The following is a 12,561-nucleotide window of genomic DNA, read 5'->3' on the forward strand; positions in this document are numbered from 1 at the left end:
CTTCAGCCACCTTCCTCCTCCACCCCCACCGGCCCACAGGCATGTTCCTCGGAGGCGGCGTACAGCTGGGTGCCGGCTGTTCTCTCTCCACCTCGGCGGGCAGACTGTGTACAATCAGGACACCCTGGCGCACGTAGGGAACTCGCTAAAACGTGAGGTTTGTCTGGAACAAAACCCCAGGCGGTTAGTCCCTGCCACGGTCTTTTACGCTCCCACCACCTCCCTGCTCTAAGCAGAGGTTGCGGCCATCACTGGTCTCTTAATTGACCAAAAAAAAACCTACTAGAAGAGTTTCAACTGATTGAGAAACAGGTTTTCTCTGCCTGCAGAAGTCACACGGATTTAACTTCCACTTGTAAAATGAATTAACTCCACTGCATTAAATTTTAACGCGAGGCTTCGCACCTGCCAAATAGTGCCTCACTTCATAAGTTAAAGCAGAACAGAGAGCAGCAGCAACAAGAGCAGCATGCCTCTCAAAGCACACACGCAAAACCCGATTGCAGTCCATCAGGTTCGAGTCACAAACCATGGCTCTCGCTCACAGAGCACCCGCCAGTCAGAGCAGGACAGGCTCTGCATTGGGCACATCATGGCCAGAGCCCAGCCGGTGACGGAGGAACCTCAGTCCGCTCTGGCTGCTGGGAACACTGAAGCTGCAGGAGAAGCATGGCAAGGGGTCCAGAAATCAACATACCAGAAAAAAACTAAAGTAAAAATCAAGATGTACAGCACCTCAAATACTTACACCTGCATGTACCAAGGATAAAAGAAAGAGCAATCTTGTTCTTAAAGGAAAGAAGTCTGCCGATGCCCCAACCTACCAAAAAGGCACCATCTGTGCGTGACATGCAAGACAGCTGGGGCATTGTACAGATACAAACCCCCCAATACTCCCCACAAAATACCCATTACTGTTACATCATGTGTGAGGTTACACATGACCTAAGCACAAGACTAGAAGCCAGACATTCACAACCTGCTGCTCTTACTCAATACTTGCTTGCTTTTGGTTTGGGGTCAAGTTATTTAATGAGATCTTCTTACATACAGAAGACAAGCGAGAAGCAATCCCACTACTAATGCCAAAGTGCTCCCACAAGGGCTAGAAACTCCAAAGGATCAACGCTTAACACTGTAACGCAGCTTAGGCTTACCCTCCCCTTGCTGCCAAATACAAGAGGTGATTAATCCCGTTTCCATTTATTTGGAAGTATTTTTCACCTGAATCCCGACACAAGGCAAGAATCAGACACCAGGAATATAAATCAGTCCCTCACAGGTTTCCCATTTCTCCTGCTATGTGGTCTCTTCTCGAGAAGAGAGCTCCTCCCTGAAGGCAAAGCATGCTCCAGAGATGAAGAGCATGGACAACGCAGAAACTCAAGGTGAGCACACCACACATAAGCCAACAGGTCAGACACGCACAAGTATTTTTTTCAGACCCATGGTAAATGGGCCATCTTTTCCAGATAAAGGCAAGGAGCCCCAGAAGCAAATGCCTCCTCGTTCTTCTGCAGGAAGACCCTAGCATATGTGTTGACCTGCAACGTGCCAGCCCGAGAACTTCACCAACACCCTGGATGGGCAGCAACTAAAACCAGATCTACTATCATGGTTTTAGCTCTAGTAAAACCATCATCAGCAACATCATGAGAAAGTTTTCTTTGAGCTCATACACTCATTAAAACAAAATATGAGGCCGAAAGTCACTGCCCCGGTGAGATTTCTTTGGGCAATTTTCATCACTAGTGAAAATAGTGAAGACATCAGGCAAGAGCAGCCATTCCTTGAGTCAAGAGGGGAAAAAACAAGAGTCGGAGCCAACAGCATGAAGATCATTCAATTAAATTGCATCAACTGAACTGCCAAGAATACCCGGCCACTTTGACTTGGGGTGGTTAGTTTCCTTCTGCTACTACTGCATTCCTCTTGCATGAAGCCAAAACCCTGCGTTCAGGCTTCATCAAGACAATTTTGGGGAGGAAACGCTTTGAAAGAATCCTGGGAATGAAGAGGGGGCCGGGTGTGTGCTCTCACTCCACAAACACACAACTTTCTGCTCCAGCAGAAAGGCCAGGTCACAGCCTGCACGTCCCAAAAAGAACTTTTTTTTTTTCTCCCCTCTCCACTACAACTGGATTACGGTCTCTGTTTCCTGACAGGAAGGTGTCCTACAGCTCCTTGCAAAAATTCCAGCTCAGTAAATGGCACATGCAAACTACGCTCTGGGTAGCGTGAAAACATTTTCCATAGAAATCCCTTACACTAAAAGGAAAGGACCCTCACTTTTTCATCTTCAGTTTTACACCATGGGCCAAAGAAAAAGCATCCAAAACCCTCCTGACCGAGCAACCCAGGTGAAAAAGACATTTATTTCAGCTGGCAGTGTTAACTACTTGAGAAATCCTGTTAATGGCATTACACAGGAATGCAGATAATGCACACAGGGCGGCTGTGCGCTCCCGCCATATCAGCTTGCCGTGGGTAAATACTGTTGGAACAATAGTTCACCCGAGACCAGCTGACAGAGTGTTGAAACGTGTTTCCCCTCTGTTCATGCTGAAGGTAAAAGCCGTGCTTAGCAGCCTGGCAGCCAGCACAGCTCTTCAAAGCTGCACAGCCTTTTGCTAGCAAAGATAAGCTGCCTAGGTTGCTTTCAAGCTTTTCAGGGCTGAATAAATATATACTGCTATTACACTGAGAAACAGCGACAGCAATAACTAAGTGAAAGGCAGCTTTAAATGTTTCATTCGGAAGACAAAAAGTCATTGTTCTCCTGTTCCTAGAAGCTGGTAATTATTTTGATCTCTGTTCGGCTTAGAAGTGTCTGATACTGTCAAGTATTGGATAATATTTCCCTCTGTGTACTGAGAATCGGGAGATCTATTTTGCAGGAAGAACTCCAGATGCTTGTTATAAAAGTTCATTAGGAAGAAGATGACATGTGGTAATAAGCGACCATGAGCTCAGCACTTCAGGAGTGCAACTTGACATGTCTTTAAAGCCTCCAGAGCTCAAAAATCATGAGCCCCACATTTTAAAATGTCATCTTTTCTGAGGCAGGAAGCCGTTCACCAGCAAGTGACAAGGTGACAATATAACCAGCCCCTTTTGATAATTCAAGGTGATGTAGAAAACCATTTATTATCATTCGGTAAAGAAAGTAGGCAAACAGACAAGCCTTCAAGATGATATTGCAATTACAGATTAAACCAAGCGAGCCAGTCTGGGTCCTGCAGAGAAAGCAGCGGCGGCACTGGAAGTGTTTGACATTGTCTGATGGAGGGAATGCTTCTCCCAACAACCTGCTCACCTCGTCAGGCTGACCACAGCTGCCAGATGTCAGCAGCAATTAAAGCCCTTCCTCAGCAACGTTATCGTCCAATTCTGTATCCCAAAGGTCCACCAGGAAACGCACCATGCTGAAAGCCATGAAGATAGACTGGAAAAATGTAATCAAATGCTATTTAGATCTTTAGAAACTCCTCCCTTTTCCCCCAAGTTAGGAATTTGTCCCTACACACAAAAGGCCTCCTTGTTTTTGGACCCCTCAGAATGGATGGATAATTTACATCAGGAAAACGTCCCGCCAGCTGGCACACCAACTACAAGCGCTGAATTGTGAGCAGATGCCTGGATGAGATAAGTCCAGACGACACTTGCCTCCTTCATGATCAGTTCACTCTCATCCCCTGCGTGTGGGAAGTAACCACGCTACCTCTTCTGCACCTCTGCGATCCCACAGTGCATCCTCCCAGCCACGAGCTTTAAAATACGGCCACTGAGTTTTGCTGCCCAGGAAAAAACAAAACTCCACCTGAGAAGGTCGTACTGGGCAAAGAACCAAGCCTTTGCAGATTTGTTTTCAGTGAAATCCACTGAGCAGTAATGAAAGGGTTAAGCTTTCTCTGCTTCTGTTTAGGTTGGCTCCTGTTCCAGACAGTTTTTTCACACAGGTACCTGCTGACAACCTATTTCTAAGTAAAGGTTAAAAGAATTGAAAACAAATACCAGCATATTTCTCACTTTTTGACTGGACTTCATTTCCATTCTGCAGTGACAGGACAGAGAGCAAGCAACTACTGTCGGCGTTTTATTTTGCTCTCATCTGACCTGTTTCTCCGTCATTCCCAGGGAGAAAGGCCAGCTTTCCCAGTGCCCAAGACTAGAACGTGCTCCATGCCATTTGCCCATCCGGTCCTTACTCCTATCTCAACTCCCCAATACTTAAGGAGAATGAGTTATCCCATCCCAACCCACGGAACGGGACTGGATTTTCCAGCATGCAGACAGGCAACAAGAGCAGGACAGTGTTTATAAGGAGGGGAGGAGAATGAGAAATATCCTGAGCAACTTGCTTTTTTGGAACAAAAAAAAGTTCTATTAGACAACAACAGCCCAACACCTGCAAGACACATAAGCGGTAAGTTATGTTGCTTGCATCACATGCGCATGGAAAAGCCAAACTTATGACAGAAAGCAAGAAAATACTGTAGTTCTAGAGCAACTGTTCTTTACAACTACACCCTAGCTTTTCTGGGAAAAATTATGGAGGAGGAGGAAGAGAAGATGAGAGCACTGGTATTACACATGCAAATAGAACATCCAGCATCTGAAAAAAAAAAAAAAATTGAAGAATTTCCATTTTCTGATGTTCTTCACTGAGGAAATAACTCCACATAGGAGCATGGGTGACAGCTCTCAAATGCTGAGTGGTGGCCCTTGTGGAAACATATACTAGTATTAATAAACTTTAGGCTTATTTTCTTTCCCTCACCTAAAGAGCCTGGAGATTTAGGCATGTATTTCACGAACAAGAAGCGTCCAAAGGATTATAACACAGTCTCATCATAAGCCATACTCCACCATACCAAAGATTTTGGCATCCAGAGCTCCAGCACAGACGGGCACAAGGGCTTTAAGAAAGCCCAACAGATACAAACACGGGTTGCTTTTTCTGGGCGCCCATGCTAAGACAGAGATGGAGAAAGGAAACGTGTTTGGGACGCCGGGGGAACGAGCGCAGCCCTGAGCGCGCTGGGACGAAGGCGGACTCCCACCACCCCATTAGATCATGCATTCTTCCAGCACTCCCGAACAAAGGCACCATTGACTTGCGCGCGTGGGCGGCTCCGGACAGCAAAAGACTGCCCAGTAAATTATTGCAGGATAATCCAAGATTGATAAGTCGTCAAGGCTGCTTGTTCTAGTCATGTTTCCAAAGTGGGGGGGAGGGGGGGGCGAGGGGAGGAAGGGAAACTTATTTCCTCCTGCAGGGGCTGAAGGCAGCCTCATAAGAAATGCATTTTTCCATCTGATCACTCCTAAATCAGTGTAAAAGTCAGAAAACGCTGTCTAATAATTCAGTACAGCTTTCTGCCTTATTTGTACAGCTTTGATGCAAAGATGTTAAGTCCATTTCCCAAAACGGCCAGCTGTGTTTATTCACTAGGGACTGGAAAGATCCCATGTACAACACAAAAGTCCTATCTGCACAGGAAGCCTCAAAGTCCTTTTTCAGCACAAACGATAAAAGCTCGTTTTAAAAAGGCACTTTACACTTGGCAAGCACAGTCAGATCACAGATGATCAAGGACGCCACGGGCCATTTTGGGGAGGGCTCCATTTCATTCACATATCCAGACTCCAAAGCTACCTCCGGCCTCCAGTGTCGCAGCAAGACGAGCGGGATCTGGGTTATGGTGCATCAGGATCCTTGGAAAGTTCATCTGCTTGTATCCAACACCCAGGAGCTGCTCCACGGCCCGTTCACAAGGGATATGGGTGAAACCAAGTCACGCCCCCAACTGAAGGGGCACAGAAAAAGTGGGGGTTTGCTCTCCCAAAAAGGGGGTTTTACCCAAGAAAGGAAAAAAAGAAATTTGATCTGAAGAGTTTACTGATCCAGAAAAGACATCAAAAAAAAAAAAGCTGTCTTTTGCCCTTTATTCTCATCAGAAGAATGCACAGCGATTACCCAGAAATCTTCATTTCATCACTGATAGCCCATAATGACACCACCAACAGTGACTTCAGCAATGACAACCCTTTAAAACGGGCAATTTCCACCCATTCCAAGTGACTGTGGGACCATGGTGCCCCAGCAACATTACATTTTCCCAAGAGTTTTCCTCATGTTGGAGATACAGCTATCACCCAGTAAAAACCACAGCCCCCAGAAGATCCGAGCTGGAGGCAGCAGCAGGCCAGGGGAGATTCACCAAAAAGCTTTCAATTGTGTACAACGCGATACTTCTCATCCTTAGCAAGACACCTCTCATGAACGCTTCTTGTGTAAGACCACATCTCCAGAGGAACACCCACAATGCAACAAATATTAGCCACCTTCAAATCATCCTCATAGCATTTAACTTCAAGCGGCAAAACAAAGGGCAAAAGTCACATTACATTTTAATTTCCCCTCGGATATTTTAATTTGACAGTAGGGGGTGTAGGAGGGAATATTCCTGACGCTCAGCTCCAACTGTATCTTTTCAGAGGCGAAGATGTAGAGATGGCAGAAAGACTAGGGAAAAAAAAAAAAGACTAAAAATTACTTTCAAACTCCAAAGCAAAAGTTAAAATGGTTAAACAAAAATGAAGTTGCAGCTTCTTTAAATGAGATATTTGGCCAATTGGCAAACACATGACTTCTTGTAATGAGAAAACAAGTTTATTGGATTGTAGCGCAGTATCTTGCGAACAAATTTAAATATCAGATAATATGGTGAGAATTACAAAACCATTGATATAAAGGACAACTGAATTTTACTGACTTGTGACCAAAAAAAAAAAATAATTAAAAAAAGTTAAATCAAAAGCATTTTGCGAATGGGATACTTCGTGCAGGAATGTTACGAGGCTTTCCCGAGGCTTGTTTTCTGTCTGCGTCCCTCCCGGGCGCCTCGCCCTCCAGCAGCTCCATGCCCTTCCCTCGCACGCTTGCCACCAGCGCACCTAACGGCAAAGCGTACGCTGTGCTTCAGCTTCAGAACTTCAGCAAAACGACCAGAGCTGGAAACATCCTGGCCAAAGGCAGCATGAAAGTTATTTTGGACGGTGTCCGCCTGCGCGGGGGAGACACCAGACACCCCTCGCTCCAGCCCAAGCACTCCTGGAGGGGATTTACACCAGTTCCCACTGGAGCGCTGTCCCTCGACCCAGTTCAACAGCTCCATCGCTCGTGATCGTCACCACTAGTTCCTATTAAATAATATTTTGAAGCCTTTTCCCCCGCCCGTTGAAAGGCAGTGCTTTCCCCTCTCACCCCCGCCAAGATGTGCTCACAGTCTGCAACAGCTCTAACACCTGGCTTCCCTCCTATCTGAATTAGGTATCACAAACACACAGCTCACGTTGCTGAGCCTAATTAAGAACAAATTAAGTGATACAACTATACACAAGCGTTCTCTCAGCAGCAGTAAGTTCAGCAGCTCAGGAAGCAAGGCAACCTCCCAGCCTAGGTCCCACCCTGCCGGCTGGACAGCCATGGTGAGGCCAGAAATGTTCCCTACATAGAACACTGAATCCTCTGGAATTTTGATGGTTTAATCTCCCTCCCGCCCCTGCCCTTCCACCTCCCACTCACCAGCCACAGATATTTTTTTTTTCAGACACGGGCCATAATTAACACTGCAGCTATTTGGAAATAATACCGTTGCTATTAGCATCCATCACCTGGCCCCGCTGCAGACAAGACAGCTTTCTTTTCTCAAGTATTTAAGGAGTTTTGCATTCTTCAATAAACATTTAAAAAAACCTAACTTTTCACACATTTGAATCGCGACGTTTAATGTTGCAAAGACTTTGCACGCCTCCTGAGAAACCTCCCCCTCCTCCCTACAGACTCCTGCTATGGATTTTAAGTAGCAGTTTACATGCCTTCATGCTATCTTTTAATGCATTTTCAGTCAATTTCAGGCTTACGCACAAGCTACCATTATTTATGAAACACAAATTACAGCAATATCCATACGGACCATTTTCAACCACCCACCCACACAACAGTTTTACTTTCTCAGCCTATTAAGCCAGGGAAGGAATTGGGATAAACAGACTTGACAAAACCATTGCTGGAGCAAGGCCATTTCCAAAACAAAGCTTGCCACTGAGTTATGTTTCAAATATGTTTTGGAAAGCCAGAAGCAAAGCTCTTCCAAATTTTTCTTGAAGCAGAGAGGGAACTGCACTCCAGTCCTCGACTCACAAGTAACAGCCAGCATGTGCCTTCAACTCCGCCTCTGGAGAATAAACCACACAAACTCCAAATGTCATGGAAGTTGCAAAGGTGTATGAAACACACAGTCCAGCATGTTCGTGCTCATCCACACGTTCTGTCTGGAGACACGAGAAGGACAAGGAACGACTAAATGCAGTAACTATTTCTAAGGAAAGAGAGTTTAGCAGAAAACCACACGTACTCGAGAAGGAAGCATGGCTAAGCATGACTGGTCTCCCACAGAAGTGACTCCGTAAGATTATTTTGGAACACCATGAACAAAGAAAATGAAACTGGATGCTCTCTGCTGACCCTTCAAAGACAATACGAACTCCAGGCTTCTCAATACTTCCAGCTGCAAAAGCTGAAGCCCTTGGTTTAATTCACAGACTAGAATGGAGCCAAATCTGCTTTACATTAGGCTCCAAAATACATCATTCTATCCACATCAAACCTGGATTTGGGAAGTGATCTGTAGATCAAAACTCCTTCTACCCAGGCTAAAGGCTGCCCATCCAGGAACAGAGGAAACTCTGAAAAAGCAAAAAAAGAGATACGTGCACAGTCTTTCCTTACCATTTTGTATAAAAGGGAGATTTCAAAACTGAGATAGCATTACTTTGCTGCTCCTTTACAAAGGAGGAATTTAAAAGAAAGTACTGACATAGTTGCTGAAAGTGGGACCAAACACCTCTGGGGATACCGCTGAACCAGTGTAACATCAAACGAGTTTCCTACAAAGCATGTTTTCCTACAACAGGCTCAGCAGAAACAGAAAAATTAAATGTTAACATGTTTAAAAGACCTTCCACGGGGACTTCTGATTTGTTGAACTTATCTACTGGTCCTGAAACACAGGCCATGCAGCATGGTATGAAGCTAAACGTTAGCGCCTGGTTCCCAGTGGCAGGAATGCAACTCAACCCTAATAATTCTGGGTGTGCAATTAATTCACCTTGTTAGCAGTAGAGAAGTGACATGGTTGTGTGTGAAGAACAGACTGAGTCTGATGGAAAAGAAAAAAAAATTACGCAAAGAAATACACTATATTCCCAGACGGTCAGAGGTTATGGTGCTCAAGAACTCAGACCTGCATTTAAATTAAAAAAAAAAAAGCGTGGATTAGGAACAGCTGCAGAAACACTTAAGAGAGCGAACTCCAGACAAGGCAACAGAAAACTCACTCACTCCACAAGAAGCAGGCTGGACAGCCCCTGGACCGCTGCAGAGGACGTTTCCAGGGTGGTCAGCACAGAAGAGGACCCCCATGAGCAGCTTCTAGCAAGCATCTAAGAAACATCTTGCACATCACAAGACAAAACCTCCTGTCCCCGAGCTCCACGTTGAGAGGCAAATGCTATGACTTGTTAGGTCACACCACATCCTCCCCCTGTCACACACAGGTTCTTCCCTCAGCGTAAGAATAAGAATTTCCTTAGGCAACAGCACTACCTAAATGAGGGTGATTGCAAAGAAAATTAGCTTAACTGTTTGCACTGAAAGCCAAACAATGAGATTTTCTTCAGGCACGCTACACTGCTGTGAAGCCTAAATGAACTCCACCAGAAGGTATTTTTCTCAGGAGAGAGACTATTAAAAATTCATTTTCCAATTAGTGCAGCTAAGCCAGTGACATTCCTTTAAGAATGCTGAATACTTAGTTGATGAAAAAGCCTTTTTTGAGATTAGAAGATAACTGTTGTACCTCAATTAGTAACGTAAACTACCACACATTAAAACTTCAAGTAATTTGTTGACCATGAAGTATGAGTCAAGCTATTTCTTCCTCCCTCTGCTTTCAGTGTCTTTAGTATGTATACTGACCCTTTTAATGGTATTTTTTGAGGGGAACAGAAAAGAAACAGCCACTTAAACCCATCTGTAAAGCTGCTGCCTTTGTGAAATGAAGTCTCAAACAATACAGCACTCTCAAGCTTTTCTTTTCAATAAATGCTTACGTGTAGTGATAGGTTAAACCCAAACCAACCTACCTGTGGCTCCTTCAATCAACAGACACCCCAAGAGAGCTGAAGAGCATCAGGGTCTTCAATCTACCATTAAGTTACAACAATAAAGGCTTTTCTTCTCCAAAAGCTCAGACTTGCAAGACCCCAAATAGTGTCCCCATGTCTCCATGTTGCCTAGATAGGTACCTCATTCAGATGTCAAGGAAAGCTACCACCACACAACCCCAAATCTTCACAGATATGACCATTACTGAAATGCCAAGGTGCCTGTAAAAGATGAAAATGTGGACAAAGTGTGGACAACTCAAAGAAACCAAAGCTACTTTGGCTGGAAAATCTGAGAAGCCCAACAGAGCTTCATTGATCAGAAACATATACAAAACCAACACTGCCTTCTACCTTCAAACCCACTCGAACTTTTCCTCATAGAACTTCACACTAAATTAAAAACACTATAGAGCAAGGCTTTTCACTTAGTTTGAAAATAAGAGTTGCTAGAGATTAAAAGCTTACCAAGGACTTCATCACTGGTCTTAAATGCAAAGCATTTTGTTACTATAGAGCAGCACACAAATACAAGACAAGCAGAACAACTACTAACAGCTGTCAAGATCTGCTTGCGTAAAGCGAGACATTTGAAGTCATTTCACCTAGAATGACATACAATTCCTGATATTGCTAAAACAGGAGGGCTGGGACAGAAAGAGCACTGCAAGCAGAGGAATTAATAACATACGGCTTCCTATACACAAGCCTCTCGGTTGAGTTTTAGAAGGGAAGTCTTGCAGCTTCTCAACTCCATGACAGGGATATCTTCAGAGTCACATCTGACTGCAGAAGCTAAAAACTGCGAGAGATGAAGATGTACGTGTGAATCCTGGTTCCCTTTGGTTAACCTTTTCCACAACACTAACAAGAACTGCCATTATTGTGGAGAGCTTCTTCCTTCTTCTACCTATCCAAGCAGAAGAGCAAAGAGTTCAGAAACTATGTGGGACATGATGGGGCACAGACCAAATTCTTAGGTGTGTTTTACTTCCATAGGGCAACGCATTCCAGCGAGAGACATAACTGACTTGTTTGCAAAGAGGAAGTTAACAGCCATGCCTTCCTGAGTCATTGCAAACAACTCCAAGAGCTCCATTGCAATCAACTCCTCTCCTGACACTGTCAGAACAAAGCGTTAACATACAGAGTTAATGGAGCAATATCAGATACGACAGCCTCCCCCTGGATGAGCAAACGGATGGTGACAGCCTTCTTGGGTGTCTCACTCCTCCAAAGACTTGGAGAGCAGTTTTATTAATGGTTTCATTACCAGTTTCTACTCCCAAAAAAGAACACTTGAAGCACTTCAAACACATGGACAAGTGGCGCACACACTCAAGGTTTCCTTTCACCAAGGTCTGATGACCCTGTATTTTGCTGTAGATCATTTGCATTACTATAAAAATATTATTTTATCTGAAAAAGCCCTTTTATGAACTATATTATATTTCCTTTAAAGTCAGGAAGAAGTAATTTTAAGCACTGAACACTTCTACTACCAGCGTGCTAACTCAGCTACTTGCTGAATTTTTGTAACACAAGAAAAAAACGCTCAGGTACACACAGTATAGTTTAATTTCAGGTCTCCATATACGAGCTGAAGGAAAGAAAAGTGCTGCTATTAAAAAAAAAAAAGCTATCAGCCCATGACTAGATACGCTAGATTTCACAGAGATGACAAGAAGAGAGCCTTAAATCATAGCAACAGTAACATAATCACTTCCAGATGACACTGGCATACATTTTATCTCAATTACTCTTTGCAAAGTTAAGGATGGCAGTAAAAAGTTAATTTTCAGTTGATTAAAAAAACAGCAATGTACATTTCTTTTAACAAGTGTATGAAGAAATCCAGACCTGTGCTGCTGATTTCCGAAACACAGCGATGACAGTGGAGATGTACAACCCCGGACAAGAAGTTGATAGCACTGACAACCAGGGGGATTTTCCTGGAATATGGGATTTTGCTGGAGCAGCTTTCCCTATACTTGGAAGTGCAGTATTACTCCGGTAAAATGCTGCTAGCGTAAGCAGAGCTCACTTTGGATGAGGCCTGGGAAAAGACCTTCAGGGAGTTTTAGGATGCATTCGTGCTTAGTCTCCTACGTCTCCCTTCAGCTGCAAGAGTGCAATTTCCTTCCTCCTCCCAATCTACCTTTATCTAGACCCCCTAAGTACTGAAGGTAAGTAAATATTAGCAGGTAAAAACAAACAAACAAAAAACCCACACCACAAAACCCCAAAGCTGGAGAGAGTGCAGCTAAAAATTTGTACGCAAAGCATTTTTTGCTCATGCAAAGGTCACTACTGAAGAAATAGTCACTA

At 44.2% G+C, this 12,561-nt stretch overlaps 1 protein-coding gene across 1 annotated transcript in view; it reads right to left on the reverse strand.

The window, feature by feature from the left end:
- LAMC1 (laminin subunit gamma 1) overlaps nt 1-12,561 on the reverse strand; it is a 67,018-nt gene that overhangs the window by 25,669 nt on the left and 28,788 nt on the right. The window lies entirely within an intron of this gene.

Source organism: Larus michahellis, chromosome 8 (genome assembly GCF_964199755.1).
Source record: "Larus michahellis chromosome 8, bLarMic1.1, whole genome shotgun sequence".
NCBI classification, from domain to species: domain Eukaryota; kingdom Metazoa; phylum Chordata; class Aves; order Charadriiformes; family Laridae; genus Larus; species Larus michahellis.